Below are 22,049 nucleotides of genomic sequence, written 5' to 3'. Positions count from 1 at the left end.
CACCAAATCATCCGCATATAGCCCCACTTTCTTCTGCCAACCCCTGGCCTGAAAAGGAAGTATCTCCTCATGTTTTCTAATTTTCTCAGCCTGGGGTTCGATGTAAAGATTAAAAAGCAGTGGGGACAACGGGCATCCCTGTCTCGCCCCTCTGAGGATGACAAATCTTTCAGATAACCTTCCGTTTATTAAAATTTTAGCTGTTGGGGTTTTGTATATCTGCTTTACTTCCCTACAGAAATTTCCTCCCAGGTTTGACAATCTCAATACTTCATGCAGATAGGACCAATTTACTCGGTCAACCGCTTTAGTCGAGTCAACTGAGATGACCGCTAGTGGTGTCTTATCTACAGAGGCTAGGTCGATAGCACCTATGAGACTATGGGTTAAATCCTTGATATTCCTTCCACTCACAAACCCTTTCTGGTCTTCATGAAGGAGTGCTCCCATCACCCCATTCAACCTCTCTGTTAATATCTTCGCATAAATCTTATAATCTGCGTTTAGCAGAGATATAGGTATGTATGAATCACAGCATTCTTTTTTTTTATCGGGCTTAAGAATCAGCGTCACTCTAGCCTTGTTCCATGAGGGAGGAATTTCTTCTCCCTTATCAAAAATCGCTGTAAACAGCTCACTAAAAAATAGAGCATCAGGTCCTGCTGCCTTGCTCGATTTCCCCGATTTTACGGCCTTTTCTATTTCTTGATCAGTTATTGAGTTATTGATGGCAGCCTTTTCGGTTTCAGATGCTTTATGAGGTAATTCTTTTTCTAGCCAGACTAGGACTCCCCTCCTCGTCGTGCATAGGTCTTCTTTATATACATCCTCATAATATTTTAACATAGTATCCTCTATGCTGGCCCCCACTGTAATTGGACATCCAGTGTTACCAAAATGTAGCTCTTTTATAAAACTCCTGGCCTGGTAATTTTTTAACTTCCAGGCAAGTAACTTGCCGCACCCTTCCCCATAATTAAAATGGGCCAGCTTGCTGGCTTGCCATGTTTCTTGCAACCGCCTCTTAACTACCGCCAGCAGATCCGTCTTAAGAGTCTGAATCAATGCTTGTCCCACCTCATCCTCCACTTCATTGCTCTGTATTTTCTGCTCCAAACTTTAAATTTTATTTTCTATACTTAAAATTTCTACCCTACGTTGTTTATTTTTGTACAACTGAATCGATGTAATCCTACCCCTAAGAAAGGCCTTGTACGTATCCCAGACAATCCCTATCGAGGCACTTCCCCAATTATTACAAAATAATTCCTGAGACTCTAAACCAAGTTTATTTATCACCTCGTCGTTGGCCAGTATGGAGCGATCCATAGTCCATCTCCGTTGTGCCGCTGCAGTCGAGGGGGCCAGCGTCAACGTTATCTCAGAGTGGTCAGACAAGTGTGCTCCTACATGATTAGCATCATGAAACTGGTCTTTTATATTTTGAACCACTAAAAATAAATCTATTCTGGATTGATGCCCGTATTTTTAAAAGTAAAGCTTTTTAGGGTTTCCTTTTTTTCCCTCCATATATCCCACCATCCAAGGTTCTTTATTGTGTTTTCTATCAGTGCTCTTGACGTATTATTGATTATACTTCTGCTTTTGGTAGTAAGGTCAATGTTGCCATCAAGAACCACATTGAAATCACCTGCCGGTATGACCGGTTCAGGGAAATCCAGCAATTCAAAAAGCAAAGAGCTAAATGGTGTGGAGACATCAATATTAAGCCCATAATAGCCCACTACTGTATACAATTGATCGTAGTATTTGACTTTTGCAATTACCCACCTTCCATTCTTATCCACCCTAGTATCTATTACAACCAATCGAGGATTGACTTTTATCTAAATTGCCACCCCCCTTATAGAGAGTTGCTGCTCTGTACAAACCATATTCTGTACCCATCTTCTGCTTTTGAACAACTCTCGCATTTCATCACCAGTTAAATGTGTCTCCTGAAGGAAAATGACTTGGGCTGAAGAATCTTTAAGATATTGTAGAATCCTCTCACACCTCTGACACCCCCTTAATCCATTAACATTCCATGATAGAAATGTTATCAATGGTTTCTGATTAGCTGTCATTCTTTTCTTTTTTTGTTTTTAATGACTATACTGCTGCCTAGGTTTCGATATATAGAGGACATCATTTTTTTCCCCCCATGCTCCCACACCCGTGCACAAAAAACTACCTGTGATCCCCTGCCATTCCCACCCCTTGGGAAACCCTCCTCTTTCTTTCTGATGGCCTAGGCCTAGGCCTGAGGAGGCCCTGATTTGGAGAAATCAATAATCCACATAACCCACCTGATATGTATAATAAAGGTAATATACCAACAAAGGACCCTTGACTCAACACTAAAAACACTGTATGCCCTACCAATTTAAAGATAATATCACGCCTATCAACTCCAGCTCCTGATATAGACCTCAGAAACTCTTCCGCATCTTCAACCCTATGGAACGTCTGCATCTTATTATTGTGCATTACCCGTAAGTTGGCCGGAAATTTTAACTGTGCTGTGGCACACAAACTCTTATAAGACTAGATCAGGTTCCCCAGTTCCCATTGTCTATTTGCTATCAGTTGTGAGATATCTGACCTGGTCTCGAAATTAATGCCATCCACAGTCAGAGATCTTTGCGTTAATGCCTTGAGAAGTATTTCTTCTTTAAAACTGTAAGTATGAAAGTTTACCAAAATCTTCCTTGGTTTACCTTTGTTGATCTTCCTTCTATATGGGTCTCTATGGACCCTTTGTACATCCATACTAAGTTCTTCTTCTGTCCATTTTAGTTGTAACCCTTCCTTGAACAGACGTATCACCATTTTTTTTATGTCTTCTCCTTCTGCACCTTCCGGGACCTCAAGCACCCGCAGATTACATCTTCGTTGGTTATTTTCTAGCAATTCTATCTTATCCTTCAATTGCTGTTAATTACCCTTAAGGTCCCTGATCTCCTTTGTGTTAACCACTACCTGAGATTCCAGCTCTTTCATTCCGATCTACAATTGTGCCGTTCTTTCAGCTACATCATCCAATTTCTGTCCTAGACTCTCGCAAGTGGACCGGATTTCTCTCTGGTTTAGCTTGGATGTTTCAAACCTGTTTCTAACCTCAACTGTCAGTAAGTGTATCAATTCCGCTACTGATTGCGCCTGAACTTGAGGTTGGGTCTGTGTTTGTGTCAGAGATTCGTTATCGACTTGATCTGTCTCAGTTGCACTCTTGTTCCCCCCCCTCTTCAGTTGCCTCATTGTGAGATCTAATCGATATCTCGGGGGTCACTGCCTGCGTCTGCGCTTGTACATGAGGTTGTGTGGATTGGACCTCCATTCTTCTACCGCTGGAATGCTGAGAAACCAACGAATCCGTAAGTCCTGCCAAAACCTGAAATCTATTGCTATTTACTGTGTCCGCCCCTCTAGATAAATCTGTCTTAGGGAGACCTATGTTGGGATTCTTAAGTAGCAGTGTTTTAGGGGCTACCTTAAAAAAAGTTCTCAGAGAGGGAGTGATTTTAAAATTTGATACTTGAGCCTCTTGGTTCACTTTGGATTTCCTCCTTCTCTTTGGCGTTACCCACTCTCCTGTAGCCATATCCCCCTGTTTTAATATGGGGGAAAGTTTTGTTTCGTTACTTAACTTTAAAGAGCCCTGCCCCTCCTTCATGCAGATTTTGCTAAGCGCACTCCTCAAATGGTAGCGGGTTTGCCCTGCTTTTGTTCCCACACTGTCTTCCACTTGCTCACTTAAGAGAGGGCCAGATTCCCTTCCTACTCCCTCTTTAACCAAAGGTGCACTTGAAGCCCTTCCTGCAGCAGTTCCAAACACAGTATCACCTCCTCTCACACCTGAAACTGCAGTTTCCTTTGCCAACACCCCCACACCTTCACCTTGTACTTTGTCACACTTGCCTGCACTAACCTGCTTCAAGTAATCACCTTTTGCCTTCATGCTTGTCTTTATGCCTGCCCTGCTCGACCTTGGCTTGTGTGTGCCTCCGTTTCCTGTCCTCTGCATCAATGCCTTTCAGCCCCTGCCGAGCTCCTTGGCAGCCCGTGCCCAGCAGGGGACCAAAGTCAGAGAAGCATGCAGCTCGATAAGGCTCGAACCACCCAGTGCTCCCGCGCTCAAGCACATCCACATCCGCTTCCTCCCAGCGGCGCGTCCTCCTGCACCGTCGTTCCAGCTCCAGTTCCCTTCTGAATCAGCGACACAAGAGAGAGCAAAAGAACTGCCAAACTAACGCAAATAGGGGGATAATGAGGTAAGGTAGGGACACACGCCAACAACAGAACGCTCTATCTTCATTGCGTTGCAGCGCCGAACGTAGCTTAGATCAGGCTCGGAAAAAGATCATGACCAGAAAGCTCTACCCTCGTTGCAGTGCAATGCAGATCGGAGCTCAGACAGGGCTCGAAAAAAGATCATGTTTCATTTCTTTTCCTATCCGCTAAACACTATATCCCGCATCTTGTCCTTAACGGTCCGGACACAAAAAAATAAGTGGGTTAATCCTTGCCATTCTCCATAGAACAGGAACTCCGCGACCACGAGCTAAGCGGCCGCCATGTTTCCCCGCCCCCAACCACAGTTGTAACCTCTTTTGACACATTATTAATTATACATCCCTATATGTATAGGGGGTATGGAATATGGTGACTGTCATGAGAGAAAGTATTTTATATAAATAAAAGAAAGTTTAGGCAGTAAAGCGGGAGGAGACTACCTTGTGTGAAAGTGAGGAGTCTTCATGGAAAAAAGAGTGATAGAACCACCTCCTCCGCTTATATAAGGGTCCTCCAGACGAGGAGCCTTTAATGAACAGGTTTTTGTGCTTATATTGCGTATTGAGTGGAGGGCGACCTGTTTATTTATTCCCTCTGTAGCTCCTTGTTGACTGAGTATTTTGAACGGCGGACCAGCCATGAGAGCTATTAAATTTGTTCACATATATTAATTTTTGGGTACCGGCCGGTGGTTACTTGTCGCTCTCTGTTGCAGGAGTGCGAGTTCAACACACATCATTATTTTGATTTTGAGTAATTTTAGGAACTTTTAGGAAATGGATAGAAATTGTTTGACTTTCACAGATGATCAGATCGCAGCCATTCTATCAGGTCCTCATTGTTCCCTGACGCCCCTCTACTGAGTGTTACATCAGCATGGGAGGAATGGGAAAAGTTAATCAATATCAAAAAAAGACAAGTGAGAATAGCCCTGCATGGGGCTCTTATGACTGAGTATTTAAGAGCAGGAGCAGTTCCCGGAAGTTTACTGGTACGGATTGAACACAGAATGTTTTTAGAAGACAAGAAATTCCGAGTCGAATGAAGTTACATAGCTAATAAATGTACCCGCGACTGGTTAATCTTAATAAATCTTTTTATTGAATGAAAAACACATAAAAGAATATCAAACAAGCATCAGGTGAATGGTATATGACACTTTTACAGGGGTAGAATCAGTAATAGTACAAAATCACTAATACATTAAAAAGAATTTGGGGATCAAGGGGCTTCCAGCACTTCAGTCGTGATAGATCTCGTTGGTGGAGTGAATAAATCGTCACAGTGGCTATTCCAGGCTCCCCAAATCTTCCCCCACTACTCCGGACAAGCCCTGGCCACATACACAGCCCTCTCCCTAAACATACACCAGTCTAGGTCCTGGGCCCATTTGGTAGGGTGGGGCGATTGGCCACACAGCTGAGCAATGTTACGCTTCGCCACCATACACGCCAACGTCACCCACTGTTTCTGATATCCATTCAGGTCCGTGGGTTCCCATATATCCAATATACATCTACGGACCTCCGGACGTACCTCCGCGCCCAGCACATCCTTAATGACATCATGTAAGTGTTTCCAATAATCCTGTACCTCAGTGCAGTGCCAAAGGATGTGCATGAAAGTGCCCAGCTCCCCACAGCCCCTCCTACAGTCTCCATTCGCCGCTCTCCCCAGCCTCATCAGTCTAGGCCCTGTTATATAAGACCTATGCAAAATCTTAAGTTGCACCAGCCTAAGCCTCATCTGCACCGCAACTACCTTGGGAGATGAGACTGCCTCCACCCAGTCTTCGTCATCCAACTCCAAGCCATCCTCCCCCCATGGTGCTTGGACGCTCCCCAGTGGATCTGCCATATTATTAATCAGCTTCTTATAGATCAGGGAGACCGTTTTTTCTGGGAGATGACCATCCAGTACCCGGTCTTCAAGGGGGGAGGCCTCCGGTGGCACGATGGCAGGAGGTATGTGGGCAAGAAGGGCGTGTCGAATCTGGTGGTACCGAAAGTGTTCATTGTCATGCAGATGATACTGCTTCTGAATATATGCAAAAGTCTGCACTCCGCCCCAACTCCACACATCCTTGATCCGACTAATGCCGATGAGATCCCACTTGTCAAACCCTTTAGTCCACCATAGGCTACCTAGTCTTTCCAAGCTAAACAGGGGGTGGCCATTGTCAGTTTCCCCTCCCATCCCAGACCTTTTGTGGCTGCATGCCAGACTTGCACTGCGTGTGCTGTTGGGCCCGTCAACAGACACCTTCCCGGCTCTAGTTATATCTCTACCCGGAGCTCTAGCTATATCTCTACCCGGAGCGTGTCTACGGTCCATGGCATATCCTGGATCTCCTGGAAGACCGTTGATTACATGATTTACAGCGGCAAGATGGGCGGCCCAATAATATTTCTTAAGGTCTGGGAGACCAATGCCTCCGCCATTACCACGGAAGAGTAAGCTTGACAAAAGAAATACGTGCCCTACCGTCCCAAAGAAGTCGACGCTGAAGCGTCTCAATCTCCCTAAAATAAGCAATAGGCACCGGGTCCATAGTATTTTGGAGAATATACAGAACCCGGGGCAAGGCCATCATCTTGAACAACACTGCCCTACCAAGCAATGACAGGGGGAGGGCCTTCCAGCGCTCCACATCTCTTCTAAGCCGACATAAGGGGGGTTCCAAGTTTTGAACGTACCTCACCTTTGGATCCAGCATCACAAATATGCCAAGATATTTAAATCCCACTAGTTCTACCCTGATAGGGCACAACCTCGGGATCCTAGGCGTGTCACCCGATATGACAAACAAAACTGACTTCGTCCAATTTATTGCAAACCCCGAGTATCTGCCAAATATCGTCAGGACATCCAAGACATTGCTCAAGGATACACAGGGGTCCGTAAGATATAACAGGATATCATCTGGATAAAGTGAAATGTTATCCTCCCATTCCGGTGTCCACCGCAAGCCGCGTATTGAACGGTCCCATCGGACCCATGCAGCGAGCGGCTCCAACGCCAGTGCAAAGAGAAGTGGGGACAAGGGGCACCCCTGTCTCAAGCCTCTCTCAAGGGCGAAATCAGCTGATTTGCAATTGTTCACTATCACTCTGGCCAAAGGGGCGCAGGGTTGTGGAATTCCTATAGCCCGACGCCCAGGACATATTGTTTGGGGTCAAGGGCAACAAGTTTTCATGTGTATTTTGTCCTTGGGACAAGTAGGCCCACCCCTGCAGCGGAAACCCTTTAGCTGCCAGTTTGCAGTACCATATTATGGATCAGGTAAGGGCACAGTCTGCAGTTAAGGTAATCTTTTTGTTTATAAGTTTATGCTATTCAAACTTGTATTTATGATTCATTAATTGAAAAGCTTTATTATTAGGGTGAGCTTTCAAAGTAAATCTTGTAAGCACTAACTGCACTACTGACAGTGCTTTCAGTATAAAAACGTGCACACGCGTTTTTTAAGGTTTAGCAATATTAGGCTATGTATAATCCTCCCAGAATGCTTTCTGATTTGATGCAAATATTTGAAGAAGCTTGAAAGCAAGATTGATGATACTTTGCTTTCAAAATAAAATGTTCATTAAAAAAATGAAAGCAGGAAAAAAAATCTTTCGCTAAACTACAGTAAAAATCTCTGGTACCATTTCTTTGCGCCATCATTTAGTAATATGTTTTTGATGCATGCTAGTATTTCCCAAAAATATTCATAATGGAGAATCAGTGTAACCTGTTCCAATAAGATTATAGGAAACAAAAATAAACAAATAAGACGATCAGGGTAATGTACGGCACACCTTTTATATTGTTTGGATAAAGAGACTCGACGCCTGTCAACCCAAAGGACTCAATGACAGGATGGAATACAGTTGTTTCCTTTAACGTATCCATATCACACACCTACCTTAATTCTGTCCTTAAGATTCTACTTTTCATGTTTCACCTTTCACCCCTATTTTTCTCCCCTACCTACCTTGTGTTGATACTAAGGAACCTATTGTTCACAGAGTTTTTGTTTCATTACAGACAATGCTACCACCCTTATTGGCATGGTAAACTTCATTTTCAATATTTTCCATTTCTACCGTTTGTTTCTACCTTTTATTCCTTTACCCTTGTAACTCTTCACCCTTACCGATTTATGACATTATTACATCTGCCTTAATTGCATTTCCTTATCCTCGCTCCACCCGAGTCAATGACAACACCACTATTGATGGGTTATCCACTGTCAACCTGCCGTTTTTTATACCATTTATCGAGTTCGTGTTTTTAGTGTCATGTGCATATCCATGTTCTTTCCTTCAATACAACTTTATCTTCCGTGCACTAATACACACTTCAAGATGGCCGCCTCAGCGAATCTGACTTTTATTTTTGTAACGTCGTCACCTTTACTAATATCCCCGATAATATCTTTTAATTGTATTTTTTCATATTTGATGTCCTAAATTCTCACCGTCCTACATTTAGTCTCACTCAAGCAGCTTTACATGTAAATAACCTGAGTGATCACGGTAAGCACTTTAACTAGTGTTTGATAATCCGTCTTTGACGTCTGTTAACACACTTCCAACACGCCCCTATATTAACCACACACATCCGCATTCACGGTTAAAAATCTGAGCACGGCTGTGGCCATGAGCCTCCTGTTACACTGTGACCCTCCGGTAAGACTTTTTATATTTCCATTATTCACCATTTCGTTTATGTTAGCTGTTTGCCAATACACGCGGTTAAAACTTAACGAGTAACTCGCGCATGACCCGAACTTCGTTTCAGGCACTTTCCCATACACTGTCACTTTGAATGTGTACTCCGTCTATATGTTGCCATGTTAGCATTCTTGTTAGCGAGCATATTACGGTATGCCCGTACATCCTCCACTCGAATTTTTAATTGTGTTCACTCACCAACTATTTTTCTTTTTCACAAACTGGACTCCACCATAAGTACTTTTCTGGGCACAGTTCCTTTGATTAAGCTTCCTTAACACATCAACCTTGTTAACATTGCTAGTTCTGGCCACACCACGACGTATTTGCTCTTTTCCATCCAAGGTTGCACTACGGTACACATCCCTTTTCTATCTGATAACCATCTGTAAACCATCACGGTGAAGCACCATTCAAGGCACATGATGTAATCCACATCTTTAGCTGTACATCTCCCCATGAACTTTTTTTCTCATGTTTGTGTGGTTGAGCCCCCTTCCTGAACGCATATATCCTTGTTTTCAGATTGCGAAAAAGACCCTTGATGAAGGGCACGAGTCCCGAAATGCATAGGACACACTCATTGTAATCGGATGAATTGGAATCCGCATTAATGAAAGCATATCTTTAATGGATTAAGTCCTGATGACAGAAATTTGAGACTAATCAAATAAACCTTCTGTTGAATTTTGAAAAACATTTGTTGTCGTTTATATTGGAATCACATACAAGTTGAACATGTATGAGACACTGTCTCTTATAGGAGTGCTACTAGGACAAGTGTCGTTTGGTTCGACACATCATCTAATTTTGATCAAACAAAAATAAACAAGCATTGGCAAAGCCAGTAGGTCTGAAATTGGTGGGCAGCGTTTTAGTTTTGTCAATGTGTGACTTGTTTTGGCATGGTTTTTGTAAACCTTTATTGGTGTGGGAGCTGCCGGGCCTTCACCATTATAACAAACATTGGCAAAAGCAAACATTGCTTTTGGTCTAAAAAAGCACACACTGACAAAGTAGTTACTCGCACTGAACAAAATTACTTTGTGTGCCGATATGCTCCATCTGAAAAAGCAGAATGCTGTCATTCACAGTGAAGCCAACCTATACAGAGAGAGAGACAGTCTATTAATAAACGCAAAAGGTCATGGTCAACACCAGACCAAATTAGGGGCCCCATTATTAAAGAAAGTCTCAAAAGGGCACACATGGTATATGTCCTTGCATTAAGTGCAGCTATATGGCTTTTGTGAATTCTCAAAAATTTACAGAAGTAGGTCAAGAAATAGTACTCCTTCTTGCTATCTCGCCAGTGGAGACCTTGTGGCGGACTCTGTATCCTGCTTCTTGCCATCCAGCCCAAGAGACAGCTCGCCGGACCCGCTCGCGGGTCCCGCGTCGCAAGGACAACCAGCGGGAGTTTGCAGTACATCAGGGATTGTAAAGGGGCGTATTGGCACAGCAGCAGGGCTGCGAGCGGTGCAGCAGGGACTCCATATCCCAGGAGTCTCTGCCAAACTAACGCGCACCACCTGAGCCGCTCTCCCTGCTAGCTCCGCCCCCTGATTACTTCTTTCCCTATTTACCTGGCCAACCACACCGCGGCGCAGGAGCGCCCGGGCTTAGCCCGGGCAAAGGGCGGGCCGTCGTCAGCCGCCAAAGGCAGACTAAGGCAGGGCTGGGCCATCTCCCCTACTTTTGGGGAACAAATAAGCTATTCAAAATGCCACTACGTTCAGGCAAAGAAAGGAAAGTAACGCTTACTTCATCTGGAGGGGCGATGATGGGCACATTGGACGACTTTTGTGCTAGAGCGACGTCAATTGTAGCTAAGGAGATAGCCCTTACAGAGAAGAGACTTTCTCTCGACCTAATCACGGGTAAGGGGTCCTGCTTGGGTGCCATCGGGGGTGCCGCTTCCCCGGCACCTCCCCCAAAGACGAACAGTTTGGTCACCATCGTGGATGTTCATCCTGTGTCGGAACATACTATTTTGTCCAACGATTCGGGGGACTTCAACAATGAGAGTATTGAACTACACTCCAGCTTACTTACAGATGCCTCTACTCCGGATCTTACATCCAACCCCCCTAGTTTAGTAATGCAAGAGTTGCCACCGCGTATTCGCAAGCCCAGTAAAAGGAAAAGAGGTGGTGGAGGTTCCAGGGGTGGTTGATATAAGCTATGCAAGAAAAGTGACGAGGTTCCTCCTGCCCAGATACGTGCTTGCCCTTCTAGCATAACTTTGCCCCCAATTACTGTGACTGAGGGTGCCCCAAGCAACCATAGTGAAAATTTCGGCCTACTACTCAATATAGAATGTCTTGTGAAATCTTTGTTGCTACCATTGTTAGAACGAACTAGGTTGCTTTCTACTAAGCTAATTGAAATTGAGAAACATGTTTTAGCTAACTCTGTTAAACTTGATGGCTTAAACTTGATGGCTTAGTAAGAGGCTCGGAGGGGTTGCAAACCTTTCTCCCAATACCGATGGTGTGGGGCAGGGTACGGATTTGATGGTGGTTAACCCAATCCATGTACAAGACACCACTATCAAGCCTCCTAATGCAGGCCCTAAAAAGAACGTAGGTGGAACAGTAAGGGCCAATAACAAAGCGGGGGTAGGACCAAAAGAGGGGAGACCCCTGACAGAGACGACCATGCTAAAGAAGCCAGTTGGTAGCAATCCCTCAAGTCACCCGACAGTAGATAAGAGGAAACCTTTACTAAGTCCCCCTCAAGTGAATCTCCCCTCAGAAGCCATACCCTATACGATTGTAATGGCAGGGGTCTGCCACGGGGGGAGGAACAGAGGGTAGAATCTCACCAGGATTTGAAACGCAAGGTGATACACTGGCTGAATAAGAATAAAAGGCTCCCTCCTGCCTGTAATGCTGATATTTTGGGAGTCAGAAGAGTCAGTTGGCTGGGCAAAACTACAAAGGACTTGGAAGGGGACTGCATTTTAGTAAACTTTAGGGACCCCTGGGTGGTAGGCCATATTAAACGAGTCCCGAGATTTGGAAGACAAGGTGATGTTCAAACCTTGGGTTTGGAATACTTTTACCCTGGGAGTAATAGAGGCCCCAAATAGCCACTACATAGGCAGCTCCATAGGCAACGGACTCATATTCAAAATTATATAGATCCTGTAGGTCACTATCCCTGGCTATCCAATAGATTTGATCCCCTGTCCAATTTGGATGGGGTGGATTGACTTAGTTCCTCCCCAGTTGTTTTCCCAATCGATAAAGAACCCAAAAAATTAATAGCTAATGATGAGGTACAGGAAGTAATGGCATCTCAGGTTGGGAATGAGGAGTTTGACATATACAGAGGGAATCAAGGCACAAGCTTGGAAGTAGATCTGCTCCCCCCTTAGGAGGGTCGATGTACCAGTAGAGGTTACTTTAAGCCAGAGGGATAGGGACCCTATACTATCAAGCGTGAATGTATCCGCACGGGTGGATTTGGCAAATTATCCGGCACCACTGAAACTTATTTTTGTGGAATCTAGCTGGCCTACGCAATAAGGTACACATTGATGAGTGGGTGGAGCTGGTGAATAATCAGGATATTTTAATTTTTCAAGAGACCTGGGCGACTGACCCTATCCACCATCTTGGATTTCTTAACTTTCATAAACCAGCTTGCTGGGCAGGAGTGGGTAGACCAGCTGGGGGCCTATGTGTCTGCATAAGGCAGTCACTGGATTATCATACCATTGAGGTGCCCACCACAAACCCAGACATCCTTGTGATCAAGCTTTCAAGACCTGGTTCCCAGGCGATACTTATTATAAATGTTTATGTACGGGGAATTCCGGGCGGACGTAGTCCAACTGGCATGTTTAATGACTTGAAGTTTATTCTTAACCAAGTTGGAAGGGAATCCTTCATCATCCTGGCAGGCGATCTAAACCTCACCTTTGAGCCCTACTTTGGAAGCGAGATGGACTTCCTGGTAGAAGAGGATAAAAGGTTCCATCCCTAGAACTAGCATCTATTAAGAAAGGGACAGAAGCAGCTTTCCACTGGATGAGGTTTTGCCTACAATGGGGTCTGAGAGCCGTGAATGGGCATACTGCCTCAGATAAAAATGGGATGCATACATTTGATAATGGCCATAGGTCGAGTAGGATTGATTACATCCTTATTAGGGCTGAGTACTGGTCCTCTCTGGTTGATATGATAGTGGTGGATCGCCCAGAGAGTGATCATAACCCACTGGTGCTCAGACTAGCTCTTGATAGTAATCACCTGAAAGGAGCCTCGAATGATTGTGCCACGGCAGATGTGTTCTTGGAGAATGATAGGAGAAGGGTGCAGTGGTGTAGGGTTGTGGAGGAGCCCGCCATCCTAAAAATAATCCCAGGGAAAGTTGTGGAGTCAACGCTTGCGATGGAGAATACGACTGATCCTGTTGATATTTGTGGGCTACATGATAATCTTTTAAATTCTCTGAAATCCCTCTTTTTTACTTCTAAAAAAAACAGGAAAAAAATCCAAACACCTCTGGGTGGGTGTAAGTGGTATAATCGTATGTCGCCAGGCCCACACTGGCCTAATTGCAGCACTCAAGTCACGTGACAGTGCAGCAATACGGAAGGGTAGGCAGGAATATAAAAAGTGCCAGAAGGAGGCTAAAATAGCATGGGATGACAAACACTGGCAGGATCTCTATGAGGCCAGTTTATCTTCCAATCAATCGAGGTTCTGGCAGGTTCTCAAATGGGGGAATTCTTATGAGTCTCAACTCCCCTCCAACCATGTAGCGGCAGAAGATTGGGTAGCCTACTTCGGGGCACAGTTTAGTAGCCTTGGTTCCTCAGTAGCCTCTGGCGCAAGAGTGCGTCCGGCCCTGCCTAGAACCCCGGGCTCAGCCCCCCTCTTTGACCGTATAGATGTAGAGCTGGCTTTAAACCTGACCAAAGGGGGGAAAGCTCCCGGCATAGACTGCATTCCCTCAGATCTTTTCAAATTTGATCAAGCGGCTTGGGTCCCTTATATATTGAAAGTAGCTAATGCTGTGGCAGATGGAGCACCGATACCAGACTCATGGCAGGGGGCGGAAATCCTTCCCGTTTTTAAAAAGCGGGATTGCTTACTGCCAGTAAACTATCGTCCGATTAGCCTAATTGACGCCAAGGGGAGTCCCGGGTGCAACCCCGGCGGCCGCGTTACGAGTGTGTGTGTTTGCTGATGCAACAGACTTTACAACACACAGGTCTCAGAGCTGGGTATTAAGAGTGTTGAGCTCGAGTGTGATTGGGCTCACTATGGTAACTGTCTCAACAGGCGGCTAGCGTGCTCCTGTCGAGCATGCAAAAGAGGTGTGTCTCGCCTGTTTGACACCGGCAGCACGAGCTAGATGCAGCGCTCTATAACGAAGTATACAGTGGGCATTGATTTTTAGATGCTGTATTGGTTTAATGTATGCACAATCCGCATGTGGATCGAATCGATTAGTGGGGTTGTAGATTCTACACCAGAAGGTGACTAAGGGAGTAAGGGCTAGTTGTTACAAGTTAACATTGTAGTCTGTGTGGTGTCTATGAAGCTGCATGATACAAGCTGTTATACACTCTCTTTTCAACAGAAAACTTAAGACTAAGGAAAAGGGAAAACTTACGATTGGAGTACCCTGTTACCTTTTTGTTACTGGAGCGGCGGGTATGACTAACTTGGCTGACTCCTGGTAATATTCCCCACACATCACCACATTTTCCATATATATTGCTAACCATGGGTCCTCATGTTTTTAATTATGCTCTTCCACCTGTTCTCTCTTGGCAGTGCATTACAGCATATGAGTGCAGCCCTGATGAAACTGCTTAACGCATTATAGCAGTGAAACATGTCGGCACTGGCATTAGGTAATGGTATGCATGAATAGCTACCAGCCTTTTTAATATAAACAGCACATTATCACCTCCCTATGAATAAAGTTGGTTAAGGGACTTGTGTGCTGTGTTTTTAGGCACTCGGTTATATGTGTGTGTTTGTCACTAGCAGATTTTTCTGCTCTCCACTGTTTGTCACAATTTCTGTTGTTTGTTTTGGACACTTCTTTTCTTTCTTCTTATTTCTTTTGAGAAGCAAGTGACTACCGATCATGAGACAGGGGCCTGTCTGGAAATTACATACCAGTTACCCCGTTGGTGGTGTTTCCGTGAGGCGTCTCTTGCTTATCGCACATTTTTTCTATTAAGATCCTAGTCCAACACCAGGTGTGGACTCCTGCGACCAACCTTTTTTGGGTCACAACTTGTGCTGTTCTGTGGTACTGTCGGGGAGAACAGGTGTGTCTTTTAACGTGGGCGGAGTACAGTGCATCACCTCCTTATAACGTGTATAAGAGAGTGTCTGGGAGCAGTATATTTTGACTGCCCCTCTTTCAGAGTCACTGATATACCTTGACGCCGTTGGATTGGGTCTGTAGTTGAATTACTGGTTAAGAGTGGAGGGCGACCCTTTCCTTATTCCCTCTTAGCTCCGATTTGATGTTTGAAAGTCCATCAGCAACCACCAGAGTATTTGCAAAAATGGTATAGGGGCCTAATCATTGCACTCATTTGTTAATGACTGTACCCGTTCCTCGTAAGGAAGCCAGAAAGCATTCTGCTTGCATTTTTGTGCTCTATCCAGCATTTTAGTATATTTTATTGAAGCCAACCATTCTATTTTACTAGGGGGAGTGGCCTTAACCTATTTTTTGTATATTTCCCTACGAGCAGGTAGTGTTACATAATTTTTTTTTTTTTTTAACATTCTTTGACAGGGATTCGTTATTATTTGTAAGCCCAAAAAAGACCAGTAATTCGCTTACCTGAAGTGCTTCGCCAAGTATAGAGAAGATTGTGCTACTTACATCCAGCCAGAAACATTGGATTGCTGGACAAGACATAAACATGCGAGTGTCATCACATTTCTCCTTTTTGCATTTAGGACATTTAGGTGCTGCTCCACTCCCCAGTTTGGATAATTTATAAGGAGTCCAGTAGACCCAATGAAGACAAAAGAGGTGGTTCCGCCTAAAATTTGCGAGTTCGGACTTGGAATAAAGTATGTCACAAGATACTTGCCATACATCTTGAATCTGCTCTCCCGGCAAGCTCTTCTCCCACAGCTCCGTCTGCAAATTAAAATCCCCATCCGCCATCTCCATGAACAGCCAATAGCAGTTCGCCACCTCTTTTTTATGCCTTGTTCCAGCTACCAAACTTTCTTCCAGTTCATTGGACAATCCTGTTCCCAGGCCATCAGTTAGACTCCAACTTAGCATTTGCAGATACTTAAATCTCGAAAGTTGGCCTTTAAGCAACATTTGGGTCTCTTCCCAAGATATTAGGGCACCATTCATTATCAATTGCCCCCAGGTAGTGATTCCTGCATCTTTTAATGGACGCGCCAAACGATCTTTCGACCATTCTGGAGATCCAGGAGAGTCACAAATAGGCGCCATCCCACTGTAGTAATGCATTTTTAACTCTCGCCTGACTTTGTGCCACGTTGTCGCAAAGCTCTGTAGGTTTTTTTATAAAAAATAAAAAAAAATCACAGATCTCCAAATTTGTGAATAAAACCATATTCTCACCCTTTTATATCCTTTAACATTGCTGTATGCATTTTTCCTATTTCCGAGTCATCTGGTGATTTGAACAGTCCTTTCCCACATTTTAGCAAAAAAAAAAACAGGCGTAATAGGATAAGTCTGGCAGCCTTAGGCCCCCTTTCTGATATTGTCGTCTCAGTTTCTTCCATGAGATACCTACACCTTTCGCGTCCCAAATAAAGCTAGTTATTTTAGACTGTATTTTTTTAAGCCACTCATCCTTAAAGGCCAATAGAATATTCTGGAATAAAAACGTGATTTTCGGGAGGATTGTCATTTTAATGACGTTTACTCTCCCATAAATGGATAAGGGCAAGTGCGACCACCCCAGCAATAATTTACCTATTTACTTCTCTGTCTTTTTGAAAATTGGTTACAGGGATTTGCTCTATTTCCTCTGTGATTTTAATACCCAAATACCTCATTTCCTTTTTCCACAGCTCTCTTGTGTATCCATATTCCAAGCCATTATAACCGTTTTCCCTTGGTTGATTTCATACCCCGAGATCTTCCCAAAACCTGCTACCAACTCAAAAACTTTAGGTAATGCTAAACTAAGGTTTGAGGTGTATACCACCAAATCATCCGCATATAGCCCCACTTTCTTCTGCCAACCCCTGGCCTGAAAAGGAAGTATCTCCTCATGTTTTCTAATTTTCTCAGCCTGGGGTTCGATGTAAAGATTAAAAAGCAGTGGGGACAACGGGCATCCCTGTCTCGCCCCTCTGAGGATGACAAATCTTTCAGATAACCTTCCGTTTATTAAAATTTTAGCTGTTGGGGTTTTGTATATCTGCTTTACTTCCCTACAGAAATTTCCTCCCAGGTTTGACAATCTCAATACTTCATGCAGATAGGACCAATTTACTCGGTCAACCGCTTTAGTCGAGTCAACTGAGATGACCGCTAGTGGTGTCTTATCTACAGAGGCTAGGTCGATAGCACCTATGAGACTATGGGTTAAATCCTTGATATTCCTTCCACTCACAAACCCTTTCTGGTCTTCATGAAGGAGTGCTCCCATCACCCCATTCAACCTCTCTGTTAATATCTTCGCATAAATCTTATAATCTGCGTTTAGCAGAGATATAGGTATGTATGAATCACAGCATTCTTTTTTTTTATCGGGCTTAAGAATCAGCGTCACTCTAGCCTTGTTCCATGAGGGAGGAATTTCTTCTCCCTTATCAAAAATCGCTGTAAACAGCTCACTAAAAAATAGAGCATCAGGTCCTGCTGCCTTGCTCGATTTCCCCGATTTTACGGCCTTTTCTATTTCTTGATCAGTTATTGAGTTATTGATGGCAGCCTTTTCGGTTTCAGATGCTTTATGAGGTAATTCTTTTTCTAGCCAGACTAGGACTCCCCTCCTCGTCGTGCATAGGTCTTCTTTATATACATCCTCATAATATTTTAACATAGTATCCTCTATGCTGGCCCCCACTGTAATTGGACATCCAGTGTTACCAAAATGTAGCTCTTTTATAAAACTCCTGGCCTGGTAATTTTTTAACTTCCAGGCAAGTAACTTGCCGCACCCTTCCCCATAATTAAAATGGGCCAGCTTGCTGGCTTGCCATGTTTCTTGCAACCGCCTCTTAACTACCGCCAGCAGATCCGTCTTAAGAGTCTGAATCAATGCTTGTCCCACCTCATCCTCCACTTCATTGCTCTGTATTTTCTGCTCCAAACTTTAAATTTTATTTTCTATACTTAAAATTTCTACCCTACGTTGTTTATTTTTGTACAACTGAATCGATGTAATCCTACCCCTAAGAAAGGCCTTGTACGTATCCCAGACAATCCCTATCGAGGCACTTCCCCAATTATTACAAAATAATTCCTGAGACTCTAAGCCAAGTTTATTTATCACCTCGTCGTTGGCCAGTATGGAGCGATCCATAGTCCATCTCCGTTGTGCCGCTGCAGTCGAGGGGGCCAGCGTCAACGTTATCTCAGAGTGGTCAGACAAGTGTGCTCCTACATGATTAGCATCATGAAACTGGTCTTTTATATTTTGAACCACTAAAAATAAATCTATTCTGGATTGATGCCCGTATTTTTAAAAGTAAAGCTTTTTAGGGTTTCCTTTTTTTCCCTCCATATATCCCACCATCCAAGGTTCTTTATTGTGTTTTCTATCAGTGCTCTTGACGTATTATTGATTATACTTCTGCTTTTGGTAGTAAGGTCAATGTTGCCATCAAGAACCACATTGAAATCACCTGCCGGTATGACCGGTTCAGGGAAATCCAGCAATTCAAAAAGCAAAGAGCTAAATGGTGTGGAGACATCAATATTAAGCCCATAATAGCCCACTACTGTATACAATTGATCGTAGTATTTGACTTTTGCAATTACCCACCTTCCATTCTTATCCACCCTAGTATCTATTACAACCAATCGAGGATTGACTTTTATCTAAATTGCCACCCCCCTTATAGAGAGTTGCTGCTCTGTACAAACCATATTCTGTACCCATCTTCTGCTTTTGAACACCTCTCGCATTTCATCACCAGTTAAATGTGTCTCCTGAAGGAAAATGACTTGGGCTGAAGAATCTTTAAGATATTGTAGAATCCTCTCACACCTCTGACACCCCCTTAATCCATTAACATTCCATGATAGAAATGTTATCAATGGTTTCTGATTAGCTGTCATTCTTTTCTTTTTTTGTTTTTAATGACTATACTGCTGCCTAGGTTTCGATATATAGAGGACATCATTTTTTTCCCCCCATGCTCCCACACCCGTGCACAAAAAACTACCTGTGATCCCCTGCCATTCCCACCCCTTGGGAAACCCTCCTCTTTCTTTCTGATGGCCTAGGCCTAGGCCTGAGGAGGCCCTGATTTGGAGAAATCAATAATCCACATAACCCACCTGATATGTATAATAAAGGTAATATACCAACAAAGGACCCTTGACTCAACACTAAAAACACTGTATGCCCTACCAATTTAAAGATAATATCACGCCTATCAACTCCAGCTCCTGATATAGACCTCAGAAACTCTTCCGCATCTTCAACCCTATGGAACGTCTGCATCTTATTATTGTGCATTACCCGTAAGTTGGCCGGAAATTTTAACTGTGCTGTGGCACACAAACTCTTATAAGACTAGATCAGGTTCCCCAGTTCCCATTGTCTATTTGCTATCAGTTGTGAGATATCTGACCTGGTCTCGAAATTAATGCCATCCACAGTCAGAGATCTTTGCGTTAATGCCTTGAGAAGTATTTCTTCTTTAAAACTGTAAGTATGAAAGTTTACCAAAATCTTCCTTGGTTTACCTTTGTTGATCTTCCTTCTATATGGGTCTCTATGGACCCTTTGTACATCCATACTAAGTTCTTCTTCTGTCCATTTTAGTTGTAACCCTTCCTTGAACAGACGTATCACCATTTTTTTTATGTCTTCTCCTTCTGCACCTTCCGGGACCTCAAGCACCCGCAGATTACATCTTCGTTGGTTATTTTCTAGCAATTCTATCTTATCCTTCAATTGCTGTTAATTACCCTTAAGGTCCCTGATCTCCTTTGTGTTAACCACTACCTGAGATTCCAGCTCTTTCATTCCGATCTACAATTGTGCCGTTCTTTCAGCTACATCATCCAATTTCTGTCCTAGACTCTCGCAAGTGGACCGGATTTCTCTCTGGTTTAGCTTGGATGTTTCAAACCTGTTTCTAACCTCAACTGTCAGTAAGTGTATCAATTCCGCTACTGATTGCGCCTGAACTTGAGGTTGGGTCTGTGTTTGTGTCAGAGATTCGTTATCGACTTGATCTGTCTCAGTTGCACTCTTGTTCCCCCCCCTCTTCAGTTGCCTCATTGTGAGATCTAATCGATATCTCGGGGGTCACTGCCTGCGTCTGCGCTTGTACATGAGGTTGTGTGGATTGGACCTCCATTCTTCTACCGCTGGAATGCTGAGAAACCAACGAATCCGTAAGTCCTGCCAAAACCTGAAATCTATTGCTATTTACTGTGTCCGCCCCTCTAGATAAATCTGTCTTAGGGAGACCTATGTTGGGATTCTTAAGTAGCAGTGTTTTAGGGGCTACCTTAAAAAAAGTTCTCAGAGAGGGAGTGATTTTAAAATTTGATACTTGAGCCTCTTGGTTCACTTTGGATTTCCTCCTTCTCTTTGGCGTTACCCACTCTCCTGTAGCCATATCCCCCTGTTTTAATATGGGGGAAAGTTTTGTTTCGTTACTTAACTTTAAAGAGCCCTGCCCCTCCTTCATGCAGATTTTGCTAAGCGCACTCCTCAAATGGTAGCGGGTTTGCCCTGCTTTTGTTCCCACACTGTCTTCCACTTGCTCACTTAAGAGAGGGCCAGATTCCCTTCCTACTCCCTCTTTAACCAAAGGTGCACTTGAAGCCCTTCCTGCAGCAGTTCCAAACACAGTATCACCTCCTCTCACACCTGAAACTGCAGTTTCCTTTGCCAACACCCCCACACCTTCACCTTGTACTTTGTCACACTTGCCTGCACTAACCTGCTTCAAGTAATCACCTTTTGCCTTCATGCTTGTCTTTATGCCTGCCCTGCTCGACCTTGGCTTGTGTGTGCCTCCGTTTCCTGTCCTCTGCATCAATGCCTTTCAGCCCCTGCCGAGCTCCTTGGCAGCCCGTGCCCAGCAGGGGACCAAAGTCAGAGAAGCATGCAGCTCGATAAGGCTCGAACCACCCAGTGCTCCCGCGCTCAAGCACATCCACATCCGCTTCCTCCCAGCGGCGCGTCCTCCTGCACCGTCGTTCCAGCTCCAGTTCCCTTCTGAATCAGCGACACAAGAGAGAGCAAAAGAACTGCCAAACTAACGCAAATAGGGGGATAATGAGGTAAGGTAGGGACACACGCCAACAACAGAACGCTCTATCTTCATTGCGTTGCAGCGCCGAACGTAGCTTAGATCAGGCTCGGAAAAAGATCATGACCAGAAAGCTCTACCCTCGTTGCAGTGCAATGCAGATCGGAGCTCAGACAGGGCTCGAAAAAAGATCATGTTTCATTTCTTTTCCTATCCGCTAAACACTATATCCCGCATCTTGTCCTTAACGGTCCGGACACAAAAAAATAAGTGGGTTAATCCTTGCCATTCTCCATAGAACAGGAGCTCCGCGACCACGAGCTAAGCGGCCGCCATGTTTCCCCGCCCCCAACCACAGTTGTAACCTCTTTTGACACATTATTAATTATACATCCCTATATGGAATATATGGAATATGGAATATGGTGACTGTCATGAGAGAAAGTATTTTATATAAATAAAAGAAAGTTTAGGCAGTAAAGCGGGAGGAGACTACCTTGTGTGAAAGTGAGGAGTCTTCATGGAAAAAAGAGTGATAGAACCACCTCCTCCGCTTATATAAGGGTCCTCCAGACGAGGAGCCTTTAATGAACAGGTTTTTGTG

The sequence above is a fragment of the Lissotriton vulgaris genome, chromosome 1_1 (genome assembly GCF_964263255.1).
Source record: "Lissotriton vulgaris chromosome 1_1, aLisVul1.2, whole genome shotgun sequence".
Classification (NCBI taxonomy): domain Eukaryota; kingdom Metazoa; phylum Chordata; class Amphibia; order Caudata; family Salamandridae; genus Lissotriton; species Lissotriton vulgaris.
The sequence above is the reverse complement of the archived record's forward strand: the minus strand, read 5'-3'. Positions refer to the sequence as shown.